Source organism: Nannobrachium achirus, assembly GCF_963921795.1.
Source record: "Nannobrachium achirus genome assembly, chromosome: 1".
Classification (NCBI taxonomy): domain Eukaryota; kingdom Metazoa; phylum Chordata; class Actinopteri; order Myctophiformes; family Myctophidae; genus Nannobrachium; species Nannobrachium achirus.
In genome coordinates, this window is record NC_137810.1 from 73,167,870 (window position 1) to 73,174,357 (window position 6,488).

A 6,488-nucleotide genomic window follows, 5' to 3' on the forward strand; every position below is an offset into this window, starting at 1 on the left:
ATGTTTCTGTTCTTCAAGTGGACCACGGAAACAGACCACTGTGAGACCTTCACTTCCTAGTCTCGCGTAGCCAGACAACTATTCCACAATCTCTGAATGCTATATAGAGTCTGGAACAGCAGCTCCCGAACGGCGAGTATCGGAAACGGGCATTACCGTTCAATAAAATATATTTTAATTTTAAAATGTCATTTCTGCTAAGCAGCAAGCTAAACATGCTTATAAGATTTTTATTTATATAATGATAAATGTGTGTGATGTGAGACGGAAACGGAAGTGACGAGGGGGCTCCACTTCCGCTTCATCTCCGCACTCATCATTTCTTCCCCGGTCTGCCAGACTGTATGCTGGGAGCATTTGACCAAATTGCGGAGGCAACCGTCTGGCCACGCGAGACTATTCACTTCCTAACTCTAGCAGATCACAAAACGTAGTATGGGATATAGTTAAGATAGTTAATATTCTCACTGTAGTGTGAAATGTATGTTGAACATACAAACAAGTGTGAGGTCGCTGTGAAGCATCTGTAGTGTCGTGAAAAATAAATAAATGAATGCATACCAAAACATTTGTGGAACCTAGATTTTTACTCAGAGACAGACTAATCGTACCATCAAAAATGTAAAATCCATAATTAATTTATACATACCTGGATAGCTCTTGCACCCCAACAGCCAACACCTTGGATCCGCTCGTCTCAATGTCCCCAACCATCTCAACAAGCCCCTGTAGATCTGGCAGGTGCTCAATGCCTGGAATGAAGCGCAAAAACATGTTTCTAGTGCGTATTTGTAAAACCATGACTCCCTAATTGGGAGATAAGTGACCATCTGGCCACGCTGGTGAATGCTACTATGCCTAAACCTAACCCTAATCTTAACGTCAGTAAAACTATGCCTAAACCTAACCTTAAAGGAATAGTTCACCCCCAAAATGACTTTTTTTCTATTGATTACTCACGCTATGGAGACTTAACTTTAAGTTCAACAATTGTTTTTGTATTTGTCGCATTCCTAAGAAACACATTTTATTATAGTGAATTTACCTCCCATTGATTCTGGATGGGGACCCAAATGTATTCGGGTCCCCGAATCAATGGGGGGTAGATTTATTTTTATAAATTTTTGTCTTAGCAATGCAACAAAAGCAAGGGATCCTAACCTCAGTAAAACTATGCCATTGATGCCATTAATGTTGTTTGCAAAAAGCAACCTCGTGGTGGCGCTAGAAGAGGGCATGTGAGAAATCAGGGGCGGAGGAGCTTTTCATAGTAACTTGCGAACTCTCCATCTCTCCAGTAAACAGAAAATGCTTTTTCAAGTTGGGATACCAGTAAGACTCCCTAGTCGAGAGATAAGTGACCGTAAGGTCAGCAGTGTCCAAAAATGTGTTTGAAAAAATTGGCCTGATAGTGTCGCTAAATGGGACAGATCCATGTTGATGACATGAGTCTAGATATACTGTGTACCGCTTTGCGTGATTTTAGGGCAGAATCTGTAGGAGCAGTGTCCAGAAATGTGTTTGAAAAAATCAGCTTGATTGTGGCGCTAGAGAGAAATGAGGGGTGAAGTTGTGGTATGACTGTACGGCTTTGCGTGATTTTAGGGCAAATTCTGTTAGGAGTAGTGTCCAAAAATGTGTTTTGCAAGAATGGGCCTCATGGTGGTGCTAGAAGATTGAGAAATGGGTGGAGGTTGTGGTTTGGCAGCCAAGGGGTGTGTGTGCAAAGTTTGGTATGTATAGGGGCAACGGTGGCAGAGATATGAGTAGAGGAAAAGTGTTAAGTGATGTCACGTGACGTCTGTGACTGACTGACAGACAGACTGTGGAGGTAGTAACGGCGACTTGACGGTCGCAACCAATATTTGTCCAATCATCACAGAACTCACACAGGGCACGTGGATTAAGTAAAGTTTCAAGTGAGACAAAGAAAGTAGCTGACATAATTGACAACTGCAACACTATCAAATTGAAGTTTACAAAAAAAGAAAAAACATGTGAATCAACTTACTGATACTGGAAATTACATTCTTCATCTTCTGGAGCTGAGGCTGTAACTTCAGGACCTCAGACGGGCAGGATTCACAAAGCTCCCCCATCCTTCACCACCACCAAAAAAAGAAAGAAAGAAAATAAAACTCATTAAGTATACCTGGTTGTCAGGTGGGTGGACTGGTGACCAAGCTGAAGTTAGCCACCCACAGTGTTGCTGTATGGTAAAAAGTGTAGAGGATGATTTTATGTAATTAATGTGTGTATTTCAATTGGGCCTTTTTAACTCAGAGGCTTTCAGCTTTCAGGAAGAAACCAAAGATACACAGGGCGGGAAGACATGTGCATATTTTAACCTCACCTGAGGGTCTATTAGAGTAATGTTAACTCTATAGACACATACAAGACATATTACCAGTAAGACTCCCTAAAACCGGGAGATAAGCGACCGTCAGGTTGCATGCACAAACTTTAGTAGGCAATGGTAACCAATCAGGAGGGAATATGGGAAATGGGACAGATTCATGTTGATGACATGAGTCTAGATATACTGTGTACCGCTTTGCGTGATTTTAGGGCAGAATCTGTAGGAGCAGTGTCCAGAAATGTGTTTGAAAAAAATCAGCCTGATTGTGGCGCTAGAGAGAAATGAGGGGAGAAGTTGTGCTATGACTGTACGGCTTTGCGTGATTTTAGGGCAAATTCTGTTAGGAGTAGTGTCCAAAAATTTGTTTTGCAAGAATGGGCCTCATGGTGGTGCTAGAAGAGTGAGAAATGGGTGGAGGTTGTGGTTTGGCAGCCAAGGGGTGTGTGTGCAATGTTTGGCATGTATAGGGGCAACAGTGGCGGAGATATGAGTAGAGGAAAAGTGTTAAGTGATGTCACGTGACGTCTGTGACTGACTGACAGACAGACTGTGGAGGTAGTAACTGCGACTTGACGGTCGCAACCAATATTTGTCCAATCATCACAGAACTCACACAGGGCACGTGGATTAAGTAAAGTTTCAAGTGAGACAAAGAAAGTAGCTGACATAATTGACAACTGCAACACTATCAAATTGAAGTTACATTACAAAAAAAGAAAAAAAACATGTGTGAATCAACTTACTGATACTGGAAATTACATTCTTCATCTTCTGGAGCTGAGGCTGTAACTTCAGGACCTTAGACGGGCAGGATTCCCAAGGCTCCCCCATCCTTCACCACCACCAAAAAAAGAAAGAAAATAAAACTCATTAAGTATACCTGGTTGTCAGGTGGTTGGACACACCAAGCTGAAGTTAGCCACCCACAGTGTTGCTGTATGGTAAAAAAGTGTAGGCTCAGTGCCTCTACCCACACACACTCATTGTAACTTCAAACTCCATTTTAACCACGAAAGATTATTTAAAAACACCCATTATTTTTTTCTGGTGACTCATACTACCCTCCTAATACGTGAGCAGGACGTGATTTTTCCATAACGTTTTTCATTTATTTTTTATATGTTTTTATTGTATTTAATCTTTTCCATTTTCCCAAATAATTACAATGAGTATGTGTGGGGAGAGGCCCTGAGCCTGGAGGGCCTGGTAACATTTACATCAAATATCTAAATACTGAATGAAGAAAATTAAAAACTGTTCAGGGTGTTCATACAAGCCTGATTAGACCATACAATGACAAAAAGTTTTTTTGAAAGTGGAATATCCCTTTAATCAATCACAGCACCCCATATTTTAAATTGACAGTTTAGAAGTGTGCAGATACGCTGGATACACTTATTCTGTTTCTATAGAGTAGGCTACTGCTGCACCAAGTAATCATCATGGACCCCCATATTGGATTCATGTTGATGTTTTATTTTCTGAATTTTAACCTTCAATACTTAAACTTTTTCCCCTGTACACCAAACCCCTTAGACGAAAATAACTGACATGTTGTGACCTTCTAGATCGGCTATTTTTTTTAGAACAGGTGTTAAACAATTTTAATTTGTGCCAGGTGTGGCAGATTGTAATTAGCACTACAGCATAGTTTGTTCACTTCAGTTTGGTCTTTGGGCACAGACAGATGTATTTTTTTGTCTGTTTGTTCGACAAAGCATTGTATGTGAGTATGTTATCTTTACCTGTGCCTTTGAACACCTCGCATTCATTTTCTGTGCATTAGGGGTGCATTAGCTGAAAATAGCAGATCTAGCAGCACAACAAGATAAGCTTGTGCTCAAGCTCAAGCTATGAAAAGGTTTAAACTGCAACACAATCTTTTTTAGCCAATATGTACTGGGGACTGGGGGGTCCCTTCATCTCTCAGCTAGTGGTTCTTGGACTAAAAATCGTTAAAGACCACTGAGCCAACTAATCACAGATCATAATTTCTATATAATCAGGGGTGTCGCACAATTATGAGCCCTGGATACAATGATTCACTCAGTTTGTGCTTATCTATTGAAAAATAGCAGATATACAAGCTCACAGCACGCGCTGCAAGCTTGTAGATCTGCATTTTTTGAAAAATCATAAAAATGTGTGCCTTTGAATATTTTCTATGTCAGTGGTGCTCAAACCTTTTCATGTGAAGGACCCCCAAAATTATATGTATTTGGCCACGGACCCCCATCTCAAAATATTTTGTTTCAGGGACCCCACGTTTAAAAAAAAAAAGCAGATCTACAAGCTTGCAGTGCTGTGAGCTTGTAGATCTGCTGTTTCAATAGCTAAAGTATAAAATAATTAAGGCTCCTCCACCTTGGGCCCTAGTAACTCAGTCCCACTTTCCCTCCCTTGTGACACCCCTGTAAATAATATCAACCATACACAACTAATAAGAGCCTACTATACAGAACATAATGACCCTAAAATAATGCTATGCATAATGTAGGCTATGTTTTTTTTCCCCCTTTTTTTTACACTGTTTAAACAAGCAATTTCACGGACCCCCTAAAGTCCGGATTCCAGGGGGTCGACGTGGACCCCCTCTTTAGCTCAAATGTTAGCTTGGTGTGTTTCTCAGTTGCTATTGAAAACGAGCCATATACAGCTACAGCCTACAGCTAGGCTACTGTATATAGCATGTTAGCTAGCTGCTAGCCCAGACCCAAGAGCATAGCCTACTACTGTGTTGAAATTTATAAACATAAGATTATCTTACATTTTTTTCCACTGTCACTCCTTCTACAAGGAATGGACCCTCAATAGACAGATTTGCAGCTTTAATTATCTAACAGCTAAGCTTCCAAAAAAACGAGCCATGCTATCCTATCTGCCTGGGCTAGCCATATAGGCTAGCCTGTAGCAGCTAGCTACCAGCCAAGTTCCCACAGCCACGACTGTGTTGACATTTATAAACATAATGAAATTATCTTACCTTTTTTGGACTTTCGCTCCTTGTACATGCTGTATTCAGAGGAGGATATGATTCCCAATCCATATTAATTAATAACAACGGGCGACGGACCGTCTCTCACTCTGTTCTCTCTCGCTTGGGGAAGGGGAGGCGGCTATTTTCAAACTTGAGAACGGCATGATGTAGCGTGTCTCCATAGCTGGAAATAGATGATGACGTATGCTTCAGCCAATCAGAGTCTCTCTCTCTCTCTCTCTCTCTCTCTCTCTCTCTCTCTCTCTCTCTCTCTCTCTCTAGCTCTCTCGTTCTCTCCTCTCATTGTGATCTACAAGCTCACAACACGTCGAATCGCGACGCGTTGTGAGCTTGTAGATCTGCTATTTTCAAATAGCCAAGTTTAGAATAGGTTAAAGTGGATGTATGTTTTATAATATACTCATTTATATCTGCAAAGTAATAGTAACTAAAGTTTTCAAAATTATTGTAGTAGAGTAAAAGTACAATATTTGCCTTTGAGATAATGGAGTAGAAGTGTACTGAAAATTGGAAATACTTAAGTAAAGTAAAAATACCTCAAAACTGTACAGTACTTAAGTAAATGTACTTTACACCACTGGAATTAATGTTAGTGGCTCTGTTTATGAACTCATTGCAACCGTCAGGTCGCAGTTACAATGAAAACCTCCACCGGCAGTCAGTCTGTCCGTCACATCACACTTTTCCCCAACTCATATCTCAGCCACCGTTGCCCCAATCCATGTCACACTTTGCACACACAGTCCTTGCCAAAGCACAACCTCCACCCTCCCAGGGACCCCCGGAGATCCAGGGACCCCCAGTGACCCCCTGGCGCCGCCGCCAAAAATGACCAAATGACACCCCAAGGAATTCCCAGGGACACAGGGAATTCCCAGGGACCACCGACTCCTGCTGCTCCAGAACGGATGCAAAAGTGGTCGTAACTCGGGCTAGGAGCGACCGGGAGAGCCGGGGCCTGGCAGTCATTTATCTCCTGATTAGGGAGTCTTACTGGTATATATATATGAACTCTTATAGACATATGTTTATTTGAACTCCTAAAATGTGTTGTTAATTAGTCGCAGTTTACCATGAGAAATGTCACAGATGTCCATGTGTAGTCGTGTACATGTGTACACATTTTTACGG